The sequence below is a fragment of the Glycine soja genome, chromosome 18 (genome assembly GCF_004193775.1).
Source record: "Glycine soja cultivar W05 chromosome 18, ASM419377v2, whole genome shotgun sequence".
NCBI lineage: Eukaryota > Viridiplantae > Streptophyta > Magnoliopsida > Fabales > Fabaceae > Glycine > Glycine soja.
This window is the reverse complement of record NC_041019.1, coordinates 30694497-30705180: the sequence shown is the minus strand read 5'-3', so window position 1 is coordinate 30705180 and position 10684 is coordinate 30694497. Positions and strand designations below refer to the sequence as shown.

Genomic DNA, 10684 nt, shown 5'->3' with positions numbered 1-10684 from the left:
GAATAATTAACAAGCCAACTTACAAGAAAATTATGAGAATGGTGAGATTGCTCTAGAAAATTCCGGCAACTCAAATTAGATAAAGTTAAAGCATTGTGTAGATTCCTCTAGTTTACTAACCTTTCAAAAAACTTCCTTTAGTTTAAAAGTTTGTAATTGAGTTCCTATGGCTATACTTCTAAAATCTGGAATTTCTGATTTAGTCTTTACCAGCTGCATGTCACTATGTCAGTGTTGAGACCGTTCGGAATTGCTAAACAATAAAGGCTTCTTTGAGAATTTGGATATATCATAAAAAATCCAAATCATGATATGTCTTTCAACATTCAATAAAATAGAGTGATAAATACATATCTTAATCAAGTTGAAACCAATTCAGAATACACAAAAAAAAGAAGAAAAATACATCTTAATTAAGTTTTCATCTTAAGATCCAGCATAGTGAACCATATATCAAAAAGATCCATGACACATGACAAAAACTTCTATTGCATATGAGAATGCCAAAATAAAAAAAATTAAGGTCATTATAGAACACAAAGTAATATGCATCATTTCATGATTCGGGTCACAGAATCTGCATTGATATGTAGTGAGTATTAGCACCAAATTACTCATCTACCATACAAATTGACATAAAAAAAAATGACAAGGAAACATGGCATTATTATATTGACATTCAACATAGAAATTGAAACTTTTAATTGCCATGCTCGGTCCCTCAAAAGAACTAAACACAAGAAAAGTAAACTCACCATTGAATGGAGTATTTCCTTACAAAACCTGTAAGAACGAGAGAGAGCTCCAAGAATAATGAGGATCCCTTCGCCAAGAAACCCTTCAGGCTTCACCAAGAAACTGATCGGCGATCGAGGAACAAGAAGTCAGGAACCATAGCTGTCGTGAACGAGAGAAAGTGCACAGTGCGGGGTGAAACGAGTCACTGAATATTCAGGCCCCTACTATTTTTTTTCTGAAACGGGTTGGGTCAAATCAAACCGGCTACAAAACGAGGCAATTTTTTTTTAAACCCACTTCGAGTGTGCAACTAATTCGGGTCGAGTCAACTGCAATCCGTTACTGTCTGACACAATTTTTTTTCCACACCCCTAATTGTGACTTGGACACGATCTAACTTAACATTTATATATATATATATATATATATATATATATATATATATATATATATGCTCACATAGACCCATTAAAAAAATAGAAGACCTAAGTTAGCGCTCAACACCTTTTTACTTGAAAAAATCATTATCTGTGTATTTAAGACCAATCCAAAACAAAAAAGGTAAACTTGTATTTTAACTAATTAAAAAAAACTATTTTCTCTTTCACAAGTTCTGATCCCCGCAGAGCCTCTTTTCTCTTTCCCATCAAAACCCTTTTCTCTTTCACACACTTTGATCCCCGTTGATGCTTGTTTCAGATCTCCAATCAGAATTAGCGAGACCTCCGATCAGCGATGACACAACAACCCACCCTTCCTTGCGAACCCTCGTCCACCGTGGTGCCTCAAATCCAAAGGTGACGCGTGGAAATGGAGCCTCTCGGACATGGACAACGTCCTCCAGAGCTGGGACCCACGCTCATCTGTACTTGGTTCCACATCATCTGCAACCAGGACAATCTAGTCACTCGAGTTTATCCTTTCTCTTTCTTTGTTCTGTTTATTTTTGTTCTTTGCATACATACTGGAACATAGTCCTTTGTCTCATAATCACTGATGCTGGATATGAGTGTTGTCGTGTGTTACGAGATTTTTTGGATGTCATAGGGTGGCGATCTTGAGGGGGGGGGGGGGGGGGGGGGGGGGGTTGGTTGCAGGGCTCCAAGTATAATTTTTGGGTGCTTAGAATTGGTGGCAAGGTTTACTAATATATAAAGTAGGGTGACATATATACATGTGTTTGGTGTAAATGTTGGTACTGAACTGTTAGGGGTAATTTGGGTTCTCTAGTTTTTTTAGTTATCAGAGAGTTTGGTTTCTGGATTGATTGTGATGCTATTGCTTTACCTCTTTACTTTGTTTTTGTGCGGGTGTTATTGCATTACCTAAGTGCTATTACAACTGAAGTTGCACGTTACAAAGGAGAAATAAATTATATATTGTGCAATTGTATACCCCGCAATTGATTGGTGCTCCAAAGCTTGTTTTGCTTAAAGAGAAGACAAAAAAATTCTAGATTTTAGAGTACTAATGTATTGACTTTTTTTTTTGTTTGAAACAAGATTGTAAGTTCAAATGAATTGTGTTTGGTAATAAAATTTGGTACTTTGTATTCTCTTGCTCTTGTTTCGTTGATCTATCAAAAGATAATTGCTTATTTCACCCAACATCTTTCAGCAGTTCATCAACAAGTCAACTCACTAAATCAATCTAAGTCAAGCACCTAATGTCATTTGTTTAATTTAGTAATGATGGGTGTTCTATGAGAAATCAAAAACTAGTTTTTTAGTATACATTATGACAGTAATTACTCAAGATAAAATTGGCTAATCAATCAATTAATTGTTCATCACATCGTTATTGCATTATAGTGAATTTCTACTATCACAGTAGATTAATAGGGACAATATAAATTGATCAAATATTACTCTGTTAACAAAAACAAAACCAAATAGAAGTCATCAAGGAAGCTGCACTCTAACAAAAAAATATCAAGGTATGCTATCTAAGGAGATTGAATTGGTTTGTTGTACATGTGTTCTCGCCACTGAGTACACCAAAACATAAATTAAAATCTGACTTCATAATTTGATAAAAAAAAAAAATCTGTAGCTAAATCTATCCAATATCAACTCTAGCTAAAACTTTCCAAAATCTTCATGTCAAAAAGCATTGATAGATCTCCAGACAAAACAATTTTGTCATTTTCTTTGACCAACTCAGCCTCCATTTTGAGAAGACTTTCTCCAACCCTTAGTCATCCTATCAAAACACAAGAAAAACATAATACATAGTGAATATTAGAATTCAATAAGTATAGACGTCAATTTAAAAAATTATACACAAAAGCTAAAACTTATTTGGAGATTGAGAAGGAAATTCAATATTTTTTGTCTTATTTGGACAATTTTGTGTGTCATGATTCGTTTCTCCACAAGACAAAAACTTATTTGGAGATTGAGAACGAAATTCAATAATTTTTGTCTTATTTGGACAATTTTGTGAGTCATTCGTTCCTCCACAATTTGAAAAATCACAAAGCATCATGATTTGACATTTCGTCTGTCACATTATCGCTTAACGGAAGATGACTAACAGTAAGTATTAAAATGAAACTGAAAATTTATTTAGGTACTTGGTTGAAAAAAAAAGAATTTTTAGGTAGTAATCTGAAAATCATATATTTTCTAGATATGAAAAACTTATTTAAACCATATATAATTGGTGTTTTGTTGTCTATGATGAATGTACACATATAACATGTTATGTTCTTCCTCACTCTTCATTCACTAATCTCTAGATTCTCTTTTAGCTTTGTCCAGATATTAAATATACACATCTTAACTCTTTAATTTCACCTTTAATATTATCTTATTAATCTAGTTTAGTTGATTAAACATGATAAATTGATAGGTGAGTTATTGTAAATTTTAAATAGTTTTTTTTTTATTCCTACCAATAAAAAAATATCTTATTAATTTATCGTATATTCTTATTTTGAATGAGGAATTATCTTAAAAAATAAATAAGATAAATTAAATTACATATATGTTCATAAAGTTATTTTAATTAATTTTTAGTTTTTTTTACAAGTTTACAAATATTTGATAAAAAAAACTGTTTAAGAAACGATTTTTTCTTATTGACTTATAGGATTTGTTTTTAAACATAACTTAAATTTACGATTATCATTTTTATTTTTAATAAAATAATAAAATTTATCATTTTATCTAAAATTAAATTATTTATTTTGATAAAACTTCTCTTTATCATTTGTTAATTAAATAATTATTTTCAAATTGACTTAATTAAGTTTTTTCATATTTGGAAAAATAAACCATTTTTCAATTACTACAAAAAAATTATTTTTTGCCAAATAACTACCTAAAAAAAGATTTGAGTTTCATTTTAAGTTAGTCGTCTTCCTCTGTCATGTTATCACTTAACAAAATACGACTAACAATAAATAATAAAATGAAATTGAATTATTTTTAGGTACTTAGGTGGAAAAAAAATAAATATTAGATATTAATCTAAAAACAACCTATATTTCATGTATGAAAAACTTAATTAAGCCTTTAAAAAATTATAAATCATCTATCATGATACAAACAAGGCCCTGACAATGCCTACGTGGCATTGCCAGTGCCTATGTGTCGACATACCAGCGCTTCCCATTCCCGCCCAAAAATGTCTTCTCAGTTGCCATTAATTGCTTTTGTCGTTTTCTAGGTAACCCCTCAGTTACCGATGCACGTTTTCTAATTTTTCACTATTTTCGATGTCTCATGCTTTCCATTGCTACAAGCCTTTCCATTTTCCATTTCCGTTGTGGCTTTTGGATTTTGGGTTTTGAATGCTCTCCCGTTTCGATTTGCTCCCCTTTGCATTTATCGTTGGACTCACCGTAGGTGCTCATTTTTGTTTTTGCTATTCAGCTTGGTTTGCCATGTATCATGAGGTTTGAATATCGGTGTATATCGGTGATTATCGGTGTATATTACGTGTTTTTGTTATGCTATATGAGTTTTCGCAGGCCAACAAGACAAAAGGTTCGACCTTTGTTCATTTTGTCATTCGTTTATGTTTTCCTATACCAAGGTTTTCCATTTTTAGTCGGTTATTTGTGTCTGTGAACGATTTTTGGCTGTGAACCATTTTTTATGATGCATGTGCATTCTTTATAAGGTTTTCTTCCTCATTTTTGTTTTTCCTATTCAGCTAGGGTTGGAATGTATGATGAGGTTTGAATATCGGTGTATATTGGTTTAGGTCTTTTTGATGATGCATGTCTATCAGTGAATACGTTTTTGTTTTATTCTTAAGTTTTTGCAGGACAACGATACAAAAGGTTAGACCTTTGGGCATTTTATCATTATGTTATCGTTTCCTAAACCCAGATTTGTTGTGTTTTGGTCTTCATTTTTGTTTGGGTTGGTTTGGTGTTGGACCTTCTGGCCTCAATAATCTTAAGAGGGATAGACTTAGAATGCAGAAGAAGCAACAACAATCAATTTAATAATGTTCTTTAAACATGCAAGGCAAAATTGATTGCAATGAAATAAATGAGATAAGGGAAGAGAGAATGCAAACACATGTTTATACTGGTTCGGCCACTTCCCGTGCCTACGTCCAGTACTCAAGCAACCCACTTGAGATTTCCACTATGTTTGTAAAATCCTTTTACAAAGTCTGAACCACACAGGGACAACCCATCCCTTGTGTTCAGATGCTTTACAACAAGAGACTCGTAGTCTCTTAGCCAATCTCATTGAATAAGAAGAATGGAAGAAGAATTCTCTCTTCAAGAGAACAATATTACAATGAAGATCCATGGATAAAATCTTAATGGATTTACAAGTGTTTTCCCAAGAGTTCTTGAGAGAGCATTTGGCAATGAAGTTCTCTTAGAATCTCTCTCATTTTCTTTTGAGAGGATAAGATATTTTGGATCAGCAAAACTCTCTGCCAATTTCGTCCCAAGTCACACATATATATAGGCCTTTGATGGCCATTCAAAAACCAAATGATAAGATGTGACTGTTGGCGATATTCCTTGAAAATCCTCTCTGGTAATCGATTACAGCATTGGTGTAATCGATTACACAATTGTTTTTCTTGAACAGTTGTGACTCTTCATTTAAAATTTGAATTCCCAACGTTCAGAGTCTCTGGTAATCGATTACATATGATGTGTAATCGATTACACACTTTCATGTGCCTTGGTAATTGATTACATGTGCCTTGGATAACTTGAAACCTTTTTGTTTTGAGGCAAGGCTTGATCTTGAAGAAATCTTGAATCAAGGCTTTGTTTGTTGAAACAATCTTGTATTAATGTTGAAGCAAATGAGCCTTGTTTGATTCTTCTTTTGACATCATCAAAATCATGTATACATACATTTACATTCTCCCCCTTTTTGATGATGACAAACATGTGATTTCTTCTCGACATCATCAAAGCTTGCATGATTTACATTCTCCCCCTTTCTCAAGCAAATTCTTCTTGATATCATTAAAATCTTCATGGTTTACATTCTCCCCCTTTTTGATGATGACAATCACCTGTTGGTTAGGAGCAACAACAAAGAAAATATCTATTCGCATATAGTTTACTCCCCCTTGGTTTTACAATGATTGCTTATATGAGACAATTGAAGATTTCCAACTTTTCATGTATAAAAAGTTGTCTCATAAAAAATAGATAATTTTTCCTTACTATTTTATCTTTTATCTTTCTCTCCCCCTTTGTCAACATCAAAAACAAATCATGAATAGAGAGGAGAAAAATGTTACCACTTGTTGCAATGTATGAGAATCAAGTAATACCAAAAGGCATTAAAACAATCATTCAATATTTAATCAAGCAAAAACAAGTATAGTAACACATCAATCAAAAACACAATCAAACACAATCAATCAGATATACAATCAAAAGAAATCAACAAAACACAATAAAAAACAATTATCAAAGACAATCAAAACTCAATCAAAAACAATCAGCAACCACAATTAATCAATTATAAAATATAATCAATCAATCAAACTAACAAACATTGAATATCAATCAAGCAAAAACAAACACATCAATCAAAAAACACAATCAATCAATCATCAAGGCCAATCTAAACTCAAGTAGAAAACAAGCATCAAAAGTAATCAATCAAGGACAAGTGACCTGTTGGTATCATTTGATATTACTAGTTGGGCTTGTTGATCAAGTGGCCTTTGTTGTCTTCATAAATCATATATTCGCTTTTCTTGAGATTCACTTTTCTTGGGGAGAAATGTGGCCTTTGTTTGTTATCTTCATAAATCACATATCCACTTATCTTGGGGAGAAATATGAATAAACTTTGATGCATGCCATGTGTTTGGAGAAATTGCTATCAATATATCGACTTTGCTCTTCTCCGTTTTCATAGTCTTTCATCATGATACCCAGACTTATAATTTTCTTCTCTGAATCACTTGAATAATTTATGACATTATCTTCCCAAGTGATGTATCCTTTCTTTTCTTTCTTCTCTTTGAAATTCATCTTGTCGGATTTTTCCATTCTTCTTTTAAACACAAGACAATTGAATCTCATGTGCCCAAGTTGATCGCGCTCATCATTTTGGGGCTAAAGAGGAATCTTCTTCTTTCTTCTTTCATCATCATCTTCTTTCTTTTCTAGTTTTTTTTTATGTAGTTGCATTTCTCTCTACCATTGTAGGAATAAAGGAATCAAATTCAATGGCTTCCCATATCTTTAGATCTATGGCTTCTATAAAAATCTGCATTCGGGTTTTCCAATAATGATAACACTCACCATTGAACATAAGAGCCTATTGATAGAATTTCCCTCAGGAAATGGAAATTTGGATGAGGCCATATCTATTCTTGAAGTTTTTAAACTTTATACAAGAATCCTGCTCTGATACCACTTGTTGGACCTTGTGGCCTCAATAATCTTAAGAGGGATAGACTTAGAATGCAGAAGAAGCAACAACAATCAATTTAATAATGTTCTTTAAACATGCAAGGCAAAATTGATTGCAATGAAATAAATGAGATAAGGGAAGAGAGAATGCAAACACAGGTTTATACTGGTTCGGCCACTTCCCGTGCCTACGTCCAGTACTCAAGCAACCCACTTGAGATTTCCACTATCTTTGTAAAATCCTTTTACAAAGTCTGAACCACACAGGGACAATCCATCCCTTGTGTTCAGATGCTTTACAACAAGAGACTCGTAGTCTCTTAGCCAATCTCATTGAATAAGAAGAATGGAAGAAGAATTCTCTCTTCAAGAGAAGAATATTACAATGAAGATCCATGGATAAACTCTTAATGGATTTACAAGTGTTTTCCCAAGAGTTCTTGAGAGAGCATTTAGCAATGAAGTTCTCTTAGAATCTCTCTCATTTTCTTTAGAGAGGATAAGATATTTTGGATCAGCAAAACTCTCTGCCAATTTCGTCCCAAGTCACACATATATATATATATATATATATATAGGCCTTTGATGGCCATTCAAAAACCAAATGATAAGATGTGACTGTTGGCGATATTCCTTGAAAATCCTCTCTGGTAATCGATTACAGCATTGGTGTAATCGATTACACAATTGTTTTTCATGAACAGTTGTGACTCTTCATTTAAAATTTGAATTCCCAACGTTCAGAGTCTCTGGTAATCGATTACATATGATGTGTAATCGATTACACACTTTCATGTGCCTTGGTAATCGATTACATGTATTGGTAATCGATTACGTGTGCCTTGGATGACTTGAAACCTTTTTGTTTTGAGGCAAGGCTTGATCTTGAAGAAATCTTGAATCAAGGCTTTGTTTGTTGAAACAATCTTGTATTAATGTTGAAGCAAATGAGCCTTGTTTGATTCTTCTTTTGACATCATCAAAAATCTTGTATACATACATTTACATTCTCCCCCTTTTTGATGATGACAAACATGTGATTTCTTCTCGACATCATCAAAGCTTGCATGATTTACATTCTCCCCCTTTCTCAAGCAAATTCTTCTTGATATCATTAAAATCTTCAAGATTTAAAGAGAAGAATATTACAATGAAGATCCATGGATGAACTCTTAATAGATTTACAAGTGTTTTCCCAAGAGTTCTTGAGAGAGCATTTGGCAATGAAGTTCTCTTAGAATCTCTCTCATTTTCTTTTGAGAGGATAAGATATTTTGGACCAGAAAAACTCTCTGCCAATTTCATCCCAAGTCACACATATATATAGGCCTTTGATGGCTATTCAAAAACCAAATGATAAGATGTGACTGTTGGCAATATTCCTTGAAAATCCTCTCTGGTAATCGATTACAGCATATTGGTAATCGATTACATGTGCCTTGGATGACTTGAAACCTTTTTGTTTTGAGGCAAGGCTTGATCTTGAAGAAATCTTGAATCAAGACTTTGTTTGTTGAAACAATCTTGTATTAATTTTGAAGCAAATGAGTCTTATTTGATTCTTCTTTTGACATCATCAAAATCATGTATACATACATTTACATTTGGTATGTTTGGTTTTTTTACTGCTTTATCGGTGTATGCATTTTTGTATATCGGTGTATGCGTTTTTGTAAATCGGTGTATGCATTTTTGTTAAGGTATATGAGTTTTTTGGTGGGTTATTTTTGTCTGTGAACCATTTTAGATGATGCATGTTTATCAGTAAATACGTTTTTGTTTTATTCTTAACTTTTTGCAGGACAACGAAACAAAAGGTTAGACCTTTGGGCATTTTATCATTATGTTATCGTTTCCTAAACCCAGATTTGTTGTGTTTTGGTTTTCGTTTTTGTTTGGCTTGGTTTGGTATGTTTGGTTTTTTCACTTCTTTATTGGTGTATGCCATGAAGACAAAGGGTTGGACCTTTGTTGATGTTGCATGTGCATGTTTTAGTACTTTTTGTTGTTGTTTTCATTTATTTTGTCTACCCTCATTTTTGTTCAATACTCTTTAATTTGGCTGTCTGTTGGCGGAGAATAACCAAGAAGCCGAAGACAAAACCAGCAGTTTTGTTCTTTCCTTATTTATTTTTTCAATCCTCTTTTATTTGTTCAATGCTTGACATAAATTTCTTTGTAGTCATGTCTCGCAAAGAAAACCTCCTATGTGAACTGCATACAAAGAAAGGTACTTGGAAGATAGTCGTGCGAATAACTTATATGTGGCGTCTTAACAAACATAATGGTCAACAATCCATTGAGATGGTGTTGATGGACCATACTGTAATTTAAATGTTGTTTAGTTTAACAAGTTTTTCATCTTTAGTTAACTGACAAGTGTCATTTGTATTTGTTGCGGGGTACAAAGATTGGGGCAACTCTATGGCAAAAATTGTTCCCTGAATTTGAGCCCAAGTTGCGTTGTGGTGGTGCATATGTTATTCAGAACGTGAAGGTTGTTGATACTCATTCTAACTACAATGTGAGTGCAATTAAATATTTGGTTTATTTTGTGAAGACAACGTCTGTCAAAGAGGTGGACAGACCTGAGATTCCTCCTATTGTTCATGCCATTACTTCATTTGCTGATATAATTTTAGGCGTTGCAAAACCTGATACTTTAGTTGGTATGCAATTTATTTTTTTGGTAGGCATCATTGTTGTACGCATCATTAGTTGGTATGAATATATTTAACGTAATTAGCATTACTGTGTCTGCAATGTAAATAGATATTGTGGGTGTTATTGCTGAAGTGATTGAACGCAAAACAGTTAATCTTGCATATAGAGTGACTGTCAAGTTGAGAGACAACAGGTCCTTTTAATTTTAATCCACCTCTGTAGTATTCTGTGATCTGTAATCAAATTTAACATTGTCATTCTACCCCAATTGAGACACAACATGTATGTATATGTTTTGTTATGTTATAGTCATGCTGGGATCATCATGATTGTGTGGGAGGAATATGCTCTTCAGCTGGATGATGCTATTGAGAAAAACCATTTTGTGCAAAAGCCATTGGTTGTTATGCTAACCCT

The 10684-nt window shown here is 33.1% G+C and overlaps 1 long non-coding RNA gene across 1 annotated transcript; it reads right to left on the bottom strand.

Moving 5' to 3' along the window:
- Nucleotides 1-313: 313 nt before the first annotated feature.
- Nucleotides 314-1132, bottom strand: LOC114394813. The gene is made up of 2 exons (XR_003662846.1): nucleotides 756-1132; nucleotides 314-577 (listed from the first exon to the last, which is right to left on the bottom strand). It is a non-coding gene; the product is annotated as an uncharacterized LOC114394813 (long non-coding RNA).
- Nucleotides 1133-10684: the final 9552 nt, after the last annotated feature.